The sequence below is a fragment of the Rhinoraja longicauda genome, chromosome 1 (assembly GCF_053455715.1).
Source record: "Rhinoraja longicauda isolate Sanriku21f chromosome 1, sRhiLon1.1, whole genome shotgun sequence".
NCBI lineage: Eukaryota > Metazoa > Chordata > Chondrichthyes > Rajiformes > Arhynchobatidae > Rhinoraja > Rhinoraja longicauda.
Genome location: NC_135953.1, coordinates 2,361,185 through 2,379,821, shown reverse-complemented (window position 1 = coordinate 2,379,821; position 18,637 = coordinate 2,361,185). Strand labels below are relative to the sequence as shown.

Sequence of the window (18,637 nt, the reverse complement as noted above, 5' to 3'; positions counted from 1 at the left end):
GCAAGAGGAGAGAGTGCGGTTGTAGTAGTCAGTGAGGTCAGAGGGGCTGTGGAGGTCAACGAAGGGAGAGACGGACATTATTTCAGAGAGGGAGGATGAGAGCGAGGTAGGTGAAACAGAGTTCAGCTTACGGAAGTTGATTTTGCGTTTTTGCCTTGGAGCTGGGGTGGGAATGTTGACAGACATGGTGATGGCTAAGTGATCAGAGAGGGTGGGGATTTCCTTCAGTTCCTCCGTCACCCTAGGATCTCTGGCCACTAGAACATCTGGGAGATTGATTGTATCTTCCTTGGTACACCAGGTATGTAATGAAAAAGTGCTGGAGAAACTCAGCGTCAGGCCGCATCTCTGGAGAAAAAGGATAGGTGACATTTCGGGTCGGGACGCTTCTTTGGAATGAATGTAGGGGAGGGGGGGGGGGGGGGATCTAGAGGCGAGAAAAGACCAGGACAAATCTGGGTGACCAGGACAGATGACCTCGGGCAGGGTGGTTCCCTGGTAGGCCAATTGTTGGATAGGGAAAGTGGGATCTCAAAACAGGCTCATTGCAAATTGTAGATTATGGCGAGTTTGGAGGCTTGTACTTTGTTAAAGAAGTTTATTGCGGCAGCAATATTCAATTACAAAGGATAACAAACAAGATTACAGACAACCATTAACTCAAACTGTTCACATCGAAGTTCTCTTCCCACTGACTGGTTTTGGGCCCAAAACCACCACGTGACCTTGCTGGCCAATCAGCGGGTTCGACTCTCAGGACCAATCCCTATGGTCGCACCACCATGTGACCTTGCTGGCCAATCCGAGGGTTCGACTCTCAGGACCAATCCCTCTGGTCGCTACATGACCCCCCCCCCCCCCCCCAGAACCCGAGGTACGGAACCTAGCAGGGAGCCGGATTTCGCGACCAGAACGAGTAAGGAGAGGGGCAGCAGGAACCACAGGAGCAGGGGGTCCCGGATCAGGTGGAATTGCAGGACAGCCCCACCGAGGCGGTTGGCTGACCAGGACAGGGCAGTCCTGATCCAAGTGTGCAGGTTTGAGCCTGGACACAGAGACGAGCTCACTCCTGCCCCCAACATCCAAGGTGAAGGTGACCGTCCCTTTACGCAACACGCGGAACGGTCCTTCATAGACCCTCTGTAACGGGGAACGATGGGCATCTCTACGCAGAAACACAAATTCACAGTCCTTCAAGGCAGGCGGTTCGTGCACCACTAAACACCCGTGACGTGAAGTAGGAACCGGAACCAGGGAACCCACTCGCGCCCGGAGGGATGCCAAAACCGACGGAACCGAGGGCTGCTGACCAGAGGACTCCGGAAGGAAATCCCCGGGCACTCTGAGTGGCGAGCCATATACCAGTTCCGCGGACGAAGTTACGAGATCCTGCTTAGGAGCAGTACGGATGCCCAAAAGGACCCAGGGGAGCTGGTCTACCCAGTCAGGGCCGTCCAGCCACGCACTGAGGGCCGCCTTAAGTTGCCTGTGAAACCTCTCCACGAGCCCATTAGCCTGTGGGTGGTACGCCATGGTCTGCCGCAACCGGGAACCGTACAGCTCCGCAAGCGTAGCCCAAAGGGCAGAGGTGAACTGGGACCCCCGGTCGGTGGTAATGACAGACGGAACACCGAAACGGGCCACCCAATGGAGGGCCTGGGCCCGTGCACAAGAGGCGGCGGAGGTGTCGGACAACGGGAAGGCCTCCGGCCAACGGGTAAATCGGTCAACCACCGTGAGTAGGTGAGTGTAGCCCCTGGAGGAAGGCAAGGGCCCAACTACATCAACATGAATATGGAAGAAACGGACCGCAGGAACCACAAACTCCTGCACAGGAGGTTGGACGTGCCGGTGAACTTTAGCGGTCTGGCAGGGAACACAGGAACGGGCCCAAGCGGCTACTTGCTTCCGCAGGCCATGCCACACAAACCTAGCGGCCACTAAGGCAGAGGTGGAGCGAATGGACGGGTGCGCCAGCCCATGAATGGCATCAAACACCCGGCGCTGGAGGGCGGCCGGCACCACCGGCCTAGTGCGGGGAAGGGAAACATCACACCAGACTTTTGTACCCGCAGGCCCACAAGCCACTTGGGCCAACTTTAACCCCGAAGTGGTGGACTGGTATGCCGAGGCAGTGTCTGCCAGGCGCTGTGCCTCCGCAAGCTCCTGGAAATCCACCTCGCATTCCACCGCTGAAATTGGGGAAATGGCTGGCCGGGACAGGGCATCAGCAACGGCATTAAGCTTACCCGCGACATGACGGACATCGGTAGTAAACTCTGAGATGGCAGTCAGGTGCCACTGCTGGCGGGCTGACCATGGGTCAGACACTTTCGAAAAAGCAAAAGTCAATGGTTTGTGGTCCGTAAAGGCCACAAATGGGCGGCCTAGAAAATACCTAAAGTGGCGGACAGCTAAATAGAGAGCCAGAAGCTCTCGGTCAAAGGCGCTATACTTCAGCTCAGCCGGATTAAGCTGTCGGCTGAAAAACGCCAAGGGCTGCCAACTGCCATCTACCTGCTGTTCCAAAACCCCTCCCACCGCCACGTCCGACGCATCGACCGTCAGGGCCGTGGGGGCGGAGGCGCTCGGGTGGACGAGCATGGTGGCGTCTGCCAGCCACTTTAGCTGCTTCAAAGGCCGTCTCAGCGGCCACGGACCACTCTAACTCGACAGGTTAGCCTGCGAGACACTGGCAGAGCGGACGCATGACCCGTGCCGCTGCCGGTACGAACCTATGGTAGAAATTCACCATCCCCACGAACTCCTGCAACCCCTTTACTGTGGTGGGTCGCGGGAAGCCACGGACAGCCTCCACTTTTTCGGGCAAAGGAGTGGCGCCGGCAGAGGTGATCCGGTGTCCTAAGAAATCGATAGAGTGGAGGCCAAATTGACACTTGGAGGGGTGGATGATGAGCCCGTGGTCTTGAAGCCGCCGGAACACGGTCCGCAAATGGACCAGGTGTTCCTGCTCCAAGCGACTGGCGACCAGAATATCATCCAAATAAATGAAAACAAAAGACAAATCCCGACCAACACGGTCCATAAGCCGCTGGAAAGCCCGTGCCGCGTTCTTCAAACCGAAAGGCATACGCAACCATTCGAACAACCCGAACGGAGTGATTGTGGCAGTCTTTGGTATGTCTTCCGGACGCCAGGAATCTGGTGGTAGCCCCGCACCAAATCAATTTTGGAGAATACCAAGGCACCTTCCAGCCCAGACGAGAAGTCCTGGATGTGCTGGATGGGGTAGCGATCTGCCGTGGTGACGGCATTAAGGCGCCAGTAATCTCCACATGGTCTCCACCCCCCAGATGCTTTGGAGACCATATGCATTGGAGAGGCCCACGGGCTGTCGGACCGACGGACAATGCCCATTCGTTCTATCTTCTGGAATTCTGCACGCTCCACCACCAGTTTGTCCGGTGGCAACCTCTGGGCCCGATCGAAAACGGGGGGCCCCTCGGTGCGAATGTGATGGACAACGCCATGCCGGGCAGAAGGGGCGTCGAATCGCTGAACGAGCAGCTCCGGAAACTCAGCCAGGACCGCAGCATACGGGTCGGAGGCCGCGACAACGGCCTGGACAGTCGGGCTGGGCGGGGTGACCGGCGGTGGAGCAGCGGGTTCATCGTTGCTAGCGGAGGGTCGAAGGCCTTTACCTCGGACATCGGGAACTAGTGAAACGGCCCAGAGGAAATCTGCGCCCAGGATCGCCTGATTGACTTCCGCGACGATAAACGACCATTCGTACGTGCGGGTGCCGAAAGCCAGAGACATTGCCCACGTACCATACGTGCGGATGGGGCTACGGTTAACCGGGATGAGGGTAGGCCCTCTCTTACCCGATCGGGTTTCGAGGTCGGTCGGCGGCACGATGCTGACTATGGCTCCCGTGTCGACCAACAATTCTGTGTCCGTGAATCGATCTCGGACGTAGAGGCGACGGTTCTGGCCAATCGCAACCGCCTCTATGTACGATCGGCCGAGGCATTTCCCGAGAAGGTACAAGGTGAGCGGCAGTTGCGGGCTTCTCCACCCCATCGCAGATGATAATAACACCAGCCGCGCTTGTGCGGATCTTTTTGGCGGGGTTTTGAAGAAATGGCGGGAGTCGCGGCGCCATCTTGGTGCCGCTGCGGGCTGCCTAATGGTGCCGAGACCCTGTTGATCGATCTGTGTTTTTTCGATTTGGACGCCATGAGCGCATCGGCTTTCTCCGCATATGCCACGGGGTCCTTAAAAGAACAATCCGTGAGCATAAGCCTAACATCTTCTGGAAGTTGCTCTCGGAATGCCTGCTCGAACACGAGGCAATCCTTGTGCTCACCTGCCAGCGCCAACATTTCGACCATGAGGGCGGACGGCAGCCGATCTCCGAGATCCGGCAGGTGCATAAGCCTCTCAGCTCGATCATGCCTACTGAATCCGAAGGTTCGAAGCAAGAGTACCTTCAGCGGCTCGTACTTGCCGTCTGCAGGAGGGGAGGTGATGAACTGTATCACCCGCGCGGACGTCTCAGGCGGTAGAGCGCTGACCAGGTAATAATACTTTGTCTCGTCCACCGAGATGTTTCTCAGGTGGAACTGAGCTTCAGCATGGGCAAACCAAAGTTGTGGTTGATGCGCCCAAAACGGAGGAAGATGAACGCTGACCGCGTTTAGCTGCGGTACGCCGGGCGTTAGAACCAAAGCAGGGGCGTCTTGTCCCTCCATGGTAGATGATCGTCTAGATCACGTCGGGGTCACCAAAATGGCGAGTCTGGAGGCTTGTACTTTGTTAAAGAAGTTTATTGCGGCAGCAATATTCAATTACAAAGGATAACAAACGAGATTACAGACAACCATTAACTCAAACTGTTCACATCGAAGTTCTCCTCCCACTGCCTGGTTTTGGGCCCCAAAACCACCACGTGACCTTGCTGGCCAATCAGCGGGTTCGACTCTCAGGACCAATCCTATGGTCGCACCACCATGTGACCTTGCTGGCCAATCCGATGGTTCGACTCTCAGGACCAATCCCTATGGTCGCTACACCGTAACAGGAGTAATAACTCCCAGAGCTTCCATCCTGTCGAGCTCTGCCTTAACCTGGTCTCGCATGGCGACTGGAACGCATTGAACAGGGCGGACCACGGGTCTCACATCCGGGTCAATAGTAATTGAATATGTGACAGGCAGCCTGTCCAGTTCGTCGCTGAAGAGATCCTTGTAGTCCACGAGGATACGTCGTCTGGCGCAAGCTGATGCACGGCCTTGCCGAATGAAACCAGTCCCATGTCGATACATGCATCAATGCCAAGGAGAGGCACGACTGTGCGATCAATGATGGAGAATTGCAAATTGTACGATTGTGCCGCGAGGTGGCACTGTAGCTTCACCACTCCAAGAGGAAGCACTTCGTTCCCCCCGTATGCTGGGAGGGTTGCATCGCATGTTTTTAATTCATCAGCTCTGCGAAGCTTTGAAAACTCGGCATGAGATATGACATTGCACGCCGCACCTGTGTCTATCTTCAGAACAACTGGCACGTTGTTTATCTTTAATGTGACCATGGGATCTTTGTGTTTAATTAACTGGCCCCGGACAGAGTGTGTATTGAGGCGAACTCCATCCACTGAAGGCATACTCTCTGGAGTTTACAGTATCACTATCAGATAAGTCGTGTGAAGGCTCTGGGTGTATCGAATGTACAGCTTGTTTTGTCTCAATCGTATTGGAACTTCTGCAGCATTTCCAGAAATGATTTCTCCGTTTGCACCCATGACAAATCTGTCCAAAAGCCGGGCAGTTCTCCTGTTTGGCTATATGAGAGTAACCACAATTAGTGCAATCACTAACAAAACTTATGCCAGACCCAGCTAGGCTGGGTTGTGTCACTTTGAACGGTCGACGTTCCTTTCTGATATACGGTCCTGTCGAGTCAATGCAGTAAACAGGCTGAGACACGGCACTCAAAGTGTTTGCGTGGACATCTGTCAATTCATAAATCCGACATGTGCTGATCACTTTAGCTAGAGTCAGATCGCAATCACGCAGAAGGTCCCTTCTCAATTTGTCATTAGTGATACCACACACCAGCCTGTCTAGTGAGTTCATCACAGAGGTCACCAAATCTGCAACTCGACGTGGCGTGTTTCAAAGAGTTTATATAGGCTTCAGCCGGCTCACCCAGTTTCTGGGCACATGCAAAGCATTTGTGCCGTTCCATGATAAGGTTAGTCTGTGGATCACACAGCTGCCAACATTTATTCTTAAGGCACACAGGGTCATGAATCGTCTGGGCAGGTGTGGTAACTGCACCAGCCGCATCCAGCACAGTCTCAGCATAAACAAACAGTCTCGCCCGACGGATTGCTTCCAAACCTGCTAGATTGAAGAGAATGGATGCTTGTACGTGGGGAGTCTTGTCGTGGTCTGCAGCAGCAATGAATACATCGTAATCCTCCTCGAAGGTGCGCCAACATTCACCGATGTTGCCATCGAAGACAAGTGGATCGGGCTTCCGAAAAGATTCAGCCATGGTTTGAGATGTCAAAAGTCTTGAGTAAACAAATGGTGGTGACTCAAAAAGCTAAATTACGGCCACTTCTGACACCATGTTTGTGGGTGGGTTCATTCAGAGGCACTCCGGCGTATATAAGTCCTTTATTAGCAGATCATTGGCAGTACAGATGCTGGCTACCGTTACCTCTAGCCCTCAGGATAGACTCAATAGACAATAGGTGTAGGAGGAGGCCATTTGGCTCTTCGAGCCAGCACCGCCATTCAATGTGATCATGGCTTATCATTCTCAATCAGTACCCTGTTCCTGCCTTCTCCCCATAACCCCTGACTTTGCTATCCTTAAGAGCTCTAGCTCTCTTTTGAATGCATTCAGAGAATTGGCCTCCACTGCCTTCTGAGGCAGAGAATTCCACAGATTCACAACTCTGACTGAAAACGTTTTTCCTCATCTCAGTTCTAAATGGCCTACCCCTTATTCTTAAACTGTGGCCCCTTGTTCTGGACTCCCCCAACATTGGGAACATGTTTCCTGCCTCTAACGCGTCCAACCCCTTAATAATCTTATACGTTTCGATAAGATCCCCTCTCATCCTTCTAAATTCCAGTGTATACTAGCCTAGTCGCTCCAGTCTTTCGACATATGACAGTCCCACCATTCCGGAAATTAACCTAGTAAACCTACGCTGCACGCCCTCAATAGCAAGAATATCCTTCCTCAAATTTGGAGACCAAAACTGCACACAGTACTCCAGGTGCAGTCTCCTTAGGGCCCTGTACAACTGCAGAAGGATCTCTTTGCTCCTATACTCAACTCCCCTCTTAACTAACACCAGGATAACGCAGTACAAAACCCGGCTTGGATTCTGGACCGGATGCACAACAGTAAAACCAGACATGGATCTACACGGACCACCCCCTGAGTGAAAAGGTTATCCCCGAGTTCCCTTTTAAATTTCTTCCCTCTCACGTTAAGCCTGTGCCCTCTAGTATTAGAATCCTCTACCCTGGGGAAGAGACTGTGAGTGTTCACTTTATCCATGTCCCTCATGATCTTGTACACCTCAATGTCACCCCTCAGCCTCCCCCGCTCCAAAGAACAAAGTCCCAGCCTATGCAGCCTCTCCCTGCAGCTCAAGCCCACAAACCCAGGGAACAGCACTTTGATGGTGTCACTCGTTCACCAATTCCTCCAGCACTTTGTGCATCACTCCAGATTTTGAGGGGACTTGGGCGGGGAGGTCTAGAGATGTCCTCTCGAGTGAGAGAGTCAGTGGAGGGGACAGATGACAGGTGGACATTTAAAGCAGCTGTGTACTGGCTGGGTCACCTCTTCCCCATTGCGGACATTGGACTTTGTCCCTGGACTGTTACGCTCTGGAGCTGAGAACTCATCCTGCACTCCACATTCTAACACAAGCCTGCAAGCCCAGTTAACGTTACACATACTTTACACATTCAGCCTGGAAACAGGCCCTTCGGCCCACTGAGTCCATGATGACCAGCAATCACTCCATACACTAGCACTATCCTACACACCAGGGACAATTTTGTAACTTGACATCAGGGTCTCTGGCGCTGTAAGGCAGCAGCTCTACCACCGCATTACTGTGCCGACATTGTGGTGAATCTCTCCTGCACCCTTTCCAACCTATTGCCTGTACAGGGGCGACCAGAACTGCACGCTGCACCCCAAACACAGAGCTGCTGATGGGCCACCTCTGTGATGAATGCACACAGTACCAGGGTGTATGTTTGAGCCCAGCCTTGTACTCCCACCTTCTCCCCGCCGCCCCTACCTGTGTTTGCTCCTGTGACCATGGCCGTCTTGCCACTCAGATCCACGGGACAATCTGCTGGCCGCCAACGCCCTCTCCTCTGGGACCTGAGCACCAGGAAGAGGAGCAGGCAGACGAGGGGCCAGAGGGGGTGGGAGGCGAGGGAGAGGAGGGGGGAGAGCAGCTGAGACAGCTCCATGGTCCCAATATGAGACGAGATCAGACTCTGACTGTCAGCACTGGGAGAAATGTCCACAACACTCTGGTCTCACTGGTAACCAGCATTGCTGGCATACCTCTGATGCAACTCTTCATTGGCTAAAACTGAGATAAGTGTGGGACGAGATCAGACTCTGACTGTCAGCAGCCAGAGTTGGCTATAATCCAGGATGAGTCGACTCTTAAAGGGACAGCGTCAGAGGCTCCCAACCAAGGGGTTCCTGCTCTCAAATCCCCCCCCGGGGGCCTGAGCTCCAGGGAGAGGGTGGGCATGCTGCAACGCTATTCTCTAGACTACAGATAAAACCTTGGAGCGCAGGAGGATGAGGGGTGATCTTGTGATCTTGCAGAGGTGCAAAAAATCATGAGAGGAATAGATGGCCTTTTACCCAGAGTAGGGGAATCAAGAATCAAAGGACATAGGTTTCAGAGGGGATAGATTTGATGGAAACTGAGAGGTAGCTTTTGCGCACAGAGGGTGGTGGGTGTATGGAACGAGTTGCCAGAGGTAGTTGAGGCAGGGACTATAACAACATTTAAATGACACTAAGACGGATATGTGGGTGTGGGATGTTTACAGGGCAATGGTCCAAACACAGACAAATGGAAGAAGCAAGGATGGGCCATGTGGGTCAGCATGGAAGAGCTGGGTGGAAGGGCCTGTTTCTGTGCAGTGTCACTCTGACCATATTCTGCATTCTGGTATTTCTCCATTTGCACAACCTGCTTATGACCTAATTATATTTGTGGAGAACATGTCTTAACTGGACAGCACACAAGCAAATCCTTTTGCTGTTATCTTGGTACATGTGACAAAAATAAACCAATACCAATACTCTTTCTTACTTAATGAGCCAGCAGCATTCTCTCTCTCTCCCCCCGCTCCTGTTCTCTCTCCATCTCCCCTCTCTCTCTCTTTATCTCCCTCTCTCCCACTCCCCTCTCTCTCCCTCCACCCCTCTCTCCAACTCCCCTCTCTTCCTCCTCTCGTTCTCTCCATCTCTCTCTCACTCTCTCACCTGGTTCAACAGATAAGGGTGAATTAATTTTCAGTTGTCTCTCTGATGTAAGTGCAAAGCTGCCAAGCTTCACAAAGAACTCAAATTAACAAAACATTCCCACATTCTAGGTCAGATGGAGACAGAAGGAACTGCAGATGCTGGAAACGTGAGCAAAACACAATGTGCTGGAGGAACTGTGTGCGTCCTCAGTGGAAAGTCATAGCCTTACAGCATGAAAACAGGCCCAACTTGCCCACACCGGCCAACATGCCCCATCTACTCTAGTCCCACCTGCCCACACCGGCCAACATGTCCCAGCTATAGTCCCACCCGCCCACACCGACCAACATGTCTCGTCTACACTAGTCCCACCTGCCCACACCGACCAACATATCCCATCTACACTAGTCCCACCTGCCCACACCGACCAACATGTCCCATCTACACTAGTCCCACCTGCCCACACCGACCAACATGCCCAATCTACACGTCCCACCCGCCCACACCGACCAACATGCCCATCAACACTAGTCCCACCCACCCACAACAACCAACATGCCCATCAACACTAGTCCCACCTGCCCACACCGACCAACATATCCCATCTACACTAGTCCCACCTGCCCACACCGACCAACATGTCCCATCTACACTAGTCCCACCTGCCCACACCGACCAACATGCCCAATCTACATGTCCCACCTGCCCACACTTACCAACATGCCCCATCTACACTAGTCCCACCTGCCCACACCGACCAACATGCCCCATCTACACTAGTCTCACCTGCCCACACCGACCAACATGCCCCATCTACACTAGTCCCACCTGCCCACACTGACCAACATGTCCCATGACTCTTTTAAGGAGCAACAGAAGATAACTAAAAAGGCAATACAGGGAGAAAAGATGAGGTACGAGGGTAAGCTAGCCAATAATATAAAGGCGGATAGTAAAAGCTTTTTTAGGTATGTGAAGTGGAAAAAAATAGTCAAGGCAAATGTGGGTTGCTTGAAGACAGAAGCAGGGGAATTTATTATGGGGAACAAGGAAACTGTTCCCGTTGAACCTGTAGCGACCATAGAAAGTGGTCCTAGTTGTCGAACCCTCAGATTGGCCAGCAAGGTCACGTGTGGGTGCGACCGTAGGGATTGGTCCAGAGAGCGACACCGCTGATTGGACAGCGTGGTCATGTGCGCTTTTGGCGCCCGAAAAGAGTCAGTTGGGAGACGTCTTCGAAGAGAACAGTTAGTTTTAATGGTTGTGTGTAATCTTGTTAAGAAAACTTTGTAATCGAATATTGCTGTCGCAATAAACTTCTTCAACAAAGAACAAGTTTCCAGACTCGCCATATTGGTGACCCCGACGTGATCCAGCTGATCACTTACCATGAGTGAATCAAACGCCTCGTTGTTGGTTCCTGTGCCCAGCACACCGGAGCTAAGCGCGGTCAGCGTTCACCTTCCGTCGTTTTGGATACATCAACCACAATCTTGGTTTGTCCATACCGAAGCCCAGTTTCACTTAAGAAACATCTCAGCAGATGCAACAAGGTATTACTATCTCGTCAGCGCTCTACCGCCGGAGACGACCGCACGGGTGATGCGGTTCATCATCAATCCTCCGGCAGAAAACAAGTACGAGGCCATGAAGGCACTGTTGTTACGGACCTTCGGGTTCAGCAGGCAGGACCGAGCTAAGCATCTTATGCACCTACCGGATCTCGGAGATCGGCTGCCGTCCGTTCTCATGGCTGAAATGTTAACGCTAGCAGGTGAACATACGGATTGCCTCATGTTCGAGCAGGCATTCCGAGAGAAGCTTCCCGAAGATGTCAAACTTATGCTCATGGATTGTTCTTTTAAGGACCCCGTGGCATATGCAGAAAAAGCTGATGCGCTCATGGCGTCCAAATCGATAGAAAGAGGTTCGATCAACAAGGTCTCGACATCAGCGGCCGCGCCACAGCGTCATCAAGATGACGCCGCGTCTCCCGCCATTTCTCCAAAAGCCCGCCAGAAAGATCCGCACAAGCGCGGCTGGTGCTATTACCATCTACGATGGGGTGGAGAATCCCGCAACTGCCGCTCACCTTGTACCTTCTCGGGAAATGCCTCGGCCGATCGTACATAGAGGCAGTTGCGATTGGCCAGAACCGACTCCTCTACGTCTGAGACCGATTCACGGACACAGAATTTTTGGTTGACACGGGAGCCATTGTCAGTATCGTACTGCCGACCGACCTTGAGACCAGATCGGGTAAGACAGGTCCTACCCTCATCGCGGTTAACGGCAGCCCCATCCGCACGTATGGTACGCGGAAAATGTCCCAGGTTTTAGGCCTCCGCACGTATGAATGGCCATTCATTATAGCAGACGTCAGCCAGGCGATCCTAGGCGCAGATTTCCTCTGGGCCTTTTCACTAGTCCCCGACGTCCGCGGTAACGACCTCCAACCCTCCGCCAGCAACGATGAGCCCGCCGCTCCGACAACCGCCACCCCGCCCAGCCCGACTGTCCAGGCCGTCGTCGCGGCCCCCGACTCGTATGCTGAGGTCCTGCCGGAGTTTCCAGAGCTGCTCATCCAGCGTTTCGACGCCCCTTCGGCCAAGCACGGCGTGGTCCACCACATCCGCACCGAGGGCCCCCCCGTTTTCGCTCGGGCCCGGAGACTACCGCCCGACAAGCTGGTGGTGGCGCGGGCGGAATTTAGGAAGATGGAGGAAATGGGCATTGTCCGTCAGTCCAACAGCCCGTGGGCCTCGCCGTTGCATATGGTCTCCAAAGCATCTGGGGGGTGGAGACCATGTGGAGATTATCGGCGTCTCAACGCTGTCACCACGGCTGATCGCTACCCCATACCGCACCTGCAAGACTTCTCGTCTGGGCTGGAAGGTGCGGTGGTGTTCTCCAAGATCGATTTGGTGCGGTGATACCACCAGATTCCTGTGCGGCCGCAGGACATACCAAAAACTGCCATGATCACTCCATTCGGGTTGTTCGAATGGTTGCGCATGCCTTTCGGTTTAAAGAACGCGGCACAGGCTTTCCAGCGACTGATGGACCGTGTGGGTTGGGATTTGCCTTTTGTGTTTATTTATTTAGACGATATCCTGGTCGCCAGCCCCTCAGTGCAGGAACACCGGGCCCACTTGCGGGCCGTATTCGAGCGGCTCCAGGCACACGGGCTCATCATCCAACTCTCCAAGTGTCAATTCGGCCTCCCTTCTCTCGATTTCTTAGGGCACAGAATCACCCCTGCCGGCGCCACCCCTTTGCCCGAGAAGGTGGAGGCTATCCGGGCATTTCCGCGACCCACCACAGTGAAAGGTCTGCAAGAGTTCATAGGCATGGTTAACTTCTACCATAGGTTCCTCCCGGCAGCAGCGCGGGTCATGCGCCCGCTCTTCCAGTGCCTTGCGGGTAAACCTGTAGAGTTGATATGGTCCCCGGCCATGGAGTCGGCCTTTGCAGCAGCTAAGGCGGCTTTGGCAGACGCCACCATGTTGGTCCACCCGAGCGCCTTCGCCCCCACGGCCCTGACGGTTGATGCCTCTGACGTGGCGGTGGGTGGGGTTTTGGAGCAGCAGGTCGGTGGCCTTTGGCAGCCCATGGCGTTTTTCAGCCGGCAATTGAGTTCGGCTGAGCTGAAAAATAGCGCCTTTGACCGAGAGCTTCTGGCTCTCTATTTAGCTGTTCGTCATTTCAGGTATTTCCTTGAAGGCCGCCCGTTTGTGGCCTTTACGGACCATAAACCATTAACTTTTGCTTTTTCCAAATTGACCGACCCATGGTCGGCCCGCCAGCAGCGGCACCTGACTGCCATCTCCGAGTTTACCACCGATGTCCGTCATGTCGCTGGTAAGCTTAATGCCGTTGCTGACGCCCTGTCTCGGCCTGCTTTTGCCCCCATTTCAGCGGTGGACTGCGAGGTGGATCCCCAGGAGCTTGCGGAGGCACAGCTTCTGGCGGATACCGCCTCGGTATACCAGTCCACCACTTCGGGGTTGAAGTTGGCTCAGGTGGCCTGCGGGCCAGAGGGCACAAAAGTCTGGTGTGATGTTTCCCTTCCCCGTCCCAGGCTGGTAGTGCCGCCCTCCCTTCAGCGCCGGGTTTTCGATGCCATTCACGGGCTGGCACACCCGTCCATCCGCTCCACCTCTGCTTTAGTAGCCGCTCGGTTTGTGTGGCATGGCCTGCGTAAACAGGTAGCTGTTTGGGCCCGTTCCTGCATTCCCTGCCAGACTGCTAAAGTCCAACGCCATGTCCAGCCCCCGGTACAGGAGTTTGAGGTCCCAGCGGTCCGTTTTTTCCATATTCACGTGGATTTAGTCGGACCCTTGCCTTCCTCCCGGGGCTACACCCATCTGCTCACGGTGGTGGATCGGTTCACCCGGTGGCCAGAGGCTTTCCCATTGTCAGATACCTCTGCTGCCTCTTGTGCCAGGACCTTGGCCCTCCATTGGGTGGCACGTTTCGGGGTTCCGGCTGTTATTACCACCGACAGGGGGCCACAGTTCACTTCGACCCTCTGGGCCACGCTAGCAGAGCTGTACGGTTCCCGGTTGCAACACACCACAGCATACCACCCCCAGGCAAATGGGCTTGTGGAGAGGTTCCACCGACAACTCAAGGCGGCCCTCAGTGCGAGGCTGGAAGGCCCGGACTGGGTAGACCAACTTCCCTGGGTCCTTCTGGGCATCCGGACCGCTCCTAAGCAGGATCTCGGTGCTTCATCCGCGGAACTAGTATATGGCTCGCCACTTCGAGTACCCGGGGATTTGCTTCCGGACTCCTCCGGCCAGCTGCCTCCAGTTCAGTCAGTCTTAGCATCTCTCCGGGCACGCGTGGGTTCCTTGGCCCCAGTTCCGACTTCACGTCATGGGTGTCCCATGGTACACGAACCGCCTGCCCTGAAGGACTGCGAGTTTGTATTTCTGCATAAGGATGCCCATCGTTCCCCGTTGCAGAGGGTCTATGAAGGGCCGTTCCGGGTTTTGCGTAAGGGGACGGTCACCTTCACCTTAGACGTTGGCGGCAGGAGTGACCTCATCTCGGTGTCCAGGCTTAAACCTGCGCACTTGGATCCAGACCGCCCGGTCCTGGTCGGCCAATCACCTCGGCGAGGCCGGCCTCCTGCAGTTCCGCTCAGTCCAGGACCCCCCGCTCCGGTAGTTCAACCAGGTCCGGAATCCCCTGCTCCTGTGGTTCAGGCTGCCCCTCTCCTTACTCGTTCTGGTCGCGAAATCCGGCTCCCTGCTAGGTTCCGTACCTCGGGTTCTGGGGTGGGGGGTCATGTAGCGACCATAGAAAGTGGTCCTAGTTGTCGAACCCTCGGATTGGCCAGCAAGTTCACGTGTGGGTGCGACCGTAGGGATTGGTCCAGAGAGCGACACCGCTGATTGGACAGTGTGGTCATGTGCGCTTTTGGCGCCCGAAAAGAGTCGGTTGGGAGACGTCTTCAAAGAGAACAGTTAGTTTTAATGGTTGTCTGTAATCTTGTTAAGAAAACTTTGTAATCGAATATTGCTGTCGCAATAAACTTCTTCAACAAAGAACAAGTTTCCAGACTCGCCATAATACCTTCGATTTGTACCAGCATCTGCAGTTATTTTCCTACACAACCAGTGATCGATGTTCAGAACTGGCATCTTGCAGTGAGGGGTAAGGATGGCAAAGGAAAAGGAAGTTCATGCAAGATTAAAGGGGATGGAATCAGACTGTGAAATTCTTTGCCACAGAAGGCAGTGGAGGCCCAGTCAATGGATATATTTAAGGCAGAGATAAATAGATTCTTGATTAGTACAGGTGTCAGAGATGATGGGGAGAAGGCAGGAGAATGGGGTTAGGAAGGATAGATAGATAACATTCACAAGTTATGGGAGTAGAATTGGGCCCTTCGGCCCATTGAGTCTACTCCACCATTCAATCATGGCTGATGTCTGCCACATAATCCCATTAAGAACAGGAAGGCAGATTATTATCTGAATGGTGTCAGATTCGGAAAAGGGGAGGTGTATCAAGACCTGGGTGTCTTTGTACATTAGTCACTGAAAGTAGGCATGCAGGTACAGCAGGCAGTGAAGAAAGCTAATGGCATGTTGGCCTTCATTGTGAGAGGATTTGAGTTTCGGAGCAAGGAGGTCCAGCTACAGTTGTCCAACTACAGTTATCTCCTGTGAGACCGCACCTGGAGTATTGTGTGCAGTTTTAGTCTCCTAATTTGAGGAAGGACATTCTTGCTATTGAGGGAGTGCACTGTAGGCACACCAGGTTAATTCCCGGGATGGCGGGACTGACATGATGAAAGAATGGGTCGACTGGGCTTGTATTCACTGGAATTTAGAAGGGTGAGAGGGGATCTTATAGAAACATATAAAATTCTTCTGGGACTGGACAGGCTAAATGCAGGAAACATGTTCCCAGTGTTGAGAGAGTCCAGGACTAGGAGTCACAGTTTAAGAATATGGGGTAGGTCATTTAGATGAGCAAAAACATTTTCACCCAGAGACAATAGACAATTGACAATAGGTAGAGGAGTAGGCCATTCGGCCCTTCAAGCCACCACCACCATTCAATGTGATCATGGCTGATCATTCTCAATCAGTACCTCGTTCCTGCCTTCTCCCCATACCCCCTGACTCCGCTATCCTTAAGAGCTCTATCTAGCTCTCTCCTGAAAGCATTCAGTGAACAGAGAGTTGAGAATCTGTGGAATTCTCTGCCACAGAAGGCAGTGGATGCTAATTCACGTTAGATTTAGTTCAGGGCTAACGGAATCAAGGGATCTGGGGAAAAAGCAGGAACGGGGTACTGCTTTTGAATGATTAGCCATGATCATGTTGAATGGCGGTGCTGGATCAAAGGGCCGAATGGCCTACTCCTGCACCTATTTTCTATGTTTCTCTTAGTAAGAAAATCAATCGAAAACAAGGGTAGATCACATTTTAACCATTTCTGAGTCATTTAAGGGTAATTTTCAGAATCTACCTTGAACTTCCCAACTAAAGTCCCCCTTGCCACCCTGATTCAATTTTCACATCAAAGACCAACATTTGAACTACTTCCCCAAATGCAATGCTCCTTTGGAAGGATTGCTGGGAACTTGAACCATGCTGTGCTGGGGATGCCTGTAATGCAAGTGCAACAGGGCATTAATCCTGCAATGCTCACTGGACATTAATCCTGTAGCAATGAGCATCTGCAGAAGATTGCCTTGTCATGAATCATCCCGAATGACTTAAGGGCCTGTCCCACTTAGGCGATTTTTTAGGCGACTGTCAAAGTCGGAGCAGATTGCCGAAATTTTCTTTTACCCGACGACAATGTCCACGACAATGCTGAGTCAGGTCGAGATTACACCGTCTTCAGAAACATCGCAAAATTCCCACGCTGTCAATGCTTCTCCGGCATCCTAATTTTTCCTGAAGTCACTGACAAGTCGGTAAGTACTTGAGAGTTTTGAATTATAACATCTTGTATGGGTTACTTAAAAACCAAGCTTCACGGTAACAAGGCATAAACTGGATTGACTTCCAGTTTACTAATGGCAGTATTAAGAAATTTAATTTTAAAAGTGGTTAAATGGATTTTTGTGAAAAGTGTGTGGGCATTCTTTGAAAATGTACGGGAGATGCATATCTGGTTTCTGGGTTGCATATCAGGGTTGGGAGCCTACTTTAAATGTGATCGCTGATGGCCATAAACATCGTGAAAATTCCCACGCTTACCTGACCGTCAAACTGACACCTCCAATCTACCTGTCAAATGGCCTGACGGTAAATAAATTGGTTAAACACAAGTATTTTATGGTATCTTGAAATGACTTTATTTATTTTAATATTATGTGCTTCTAAATGCATCTAAGAGAACCTAGCAAACCTGGGGACAGCATGCGACAGTGCTCACAATAAGCAACGATACCTGGCGACAAGCCAGCTGTCGCCGAGAAATTTCACTCCGGATTATTTCTCAGTGACGCGCTGAGATCCACTACGATTCTTGGAAGACTCCTCATGATCATGCCTGCGACACCCCGGCGAACTGTCGGCAACAGCCTAGTCGCCGGCAGTCGCCTTAAAATCGCCTAAGTGGGATAGGCCCTTTAGGATTTTGGACTTTGGACACTTTTTTTAATTTCTTCCTGGGAAACAGTGCAAAAATATGGTGCCTGAATTTGTGGGAATTTCACTGTGCTGTGCACACGTAACAATAAAGAACCATTGAATTATTGATGAAATAAGGAACTGCAGATGCTGGTTTACACTGAATATAGACACAAAATGCTGGAGTAACTCAGTGGGACAGGCAGCATCTCTGGAGATAAGGAATGGGTGACATTTTGGGTCTAGACAGAAGGGTTTTTGTTTTTTATATATTTTTATTTTGAATAAAGTTTAAATGACTTCAAATGAACTGAAACAGTACATGAACGTTTCATTCTAAGAAACATCCCTGTAATATCAACAAATATTAATATTTGTTAACACTTCTGTATTTCAGATCCATTACCACAGTTCAATGTGATGGAGGTGGATTTGCGCAATTGAAATGTTTCAGGATCCAGGTAACAAAGGATACAACGTAAGGAAATTGTGAAAATGTCAACAGCTCCAGTTCCAGATCACTTTTGTTGGTAAATTGCCAGTCATTTTCTACACTTGATAATCACCATGAGGATCGTTAATAAATAGATAGTTATGGTTATCAGTAAAGCAACTGACGTAGTCATTAATACATAGACTATGTAATCAATAAAGATGGCCAAATAAATCAATAAATTATAACATTAATCACCAAAAGTAAAATCACATTTGAAGATTTTGAAGAGATGGAATGAATGAAGGAACCAATACTGATGGTATTCTCAGGTTCTTGAGCACCATTTACAAAATTTCCAATAGCTCCCATCTGGAGCTCAATGGGGGTCCTGCTATCATCCTGACCTCAGGCCAAGTGTATCAATGGTTACACAAAACATGTACTGACCAATTTGCAATGACACAAACATTTTATCAGAGTAAATTAATCTCGATGTTTCATCCTTATACTATTTGTCTCGTGAACATGAGGGCTTGGTATCTAGAAAGCTCAGTCACCCAGTGAATTCTCCTGCCTTTGAATGAAGGGTTAAACA

The 18,637-nt window shown here is 51.9% G+C and overlaps 1 long non-coding RNA gene across 1 annotated transcript in view; it reads left to right on the top strand.

Annotated features, from left to right (window-relative positions):
* LOC144595429 (uncharacterized) overlaps positions 1-18,340 on the top strand; it is a 40,341-nt gene extending 22,001 nt beyond the window's left edge. The window contains exon 5 of the long non-coding RNA XR_013547502.1: positions 18,004-18,340. This is a non-coding gene — a long non-coding RNA (uncharacterized LOC144595429). The remainder of the gene's footprint in view (positions 1-18,003) is intronic.
* Positions 18,341-18,637: the final 297 nt, after the last annotated feature.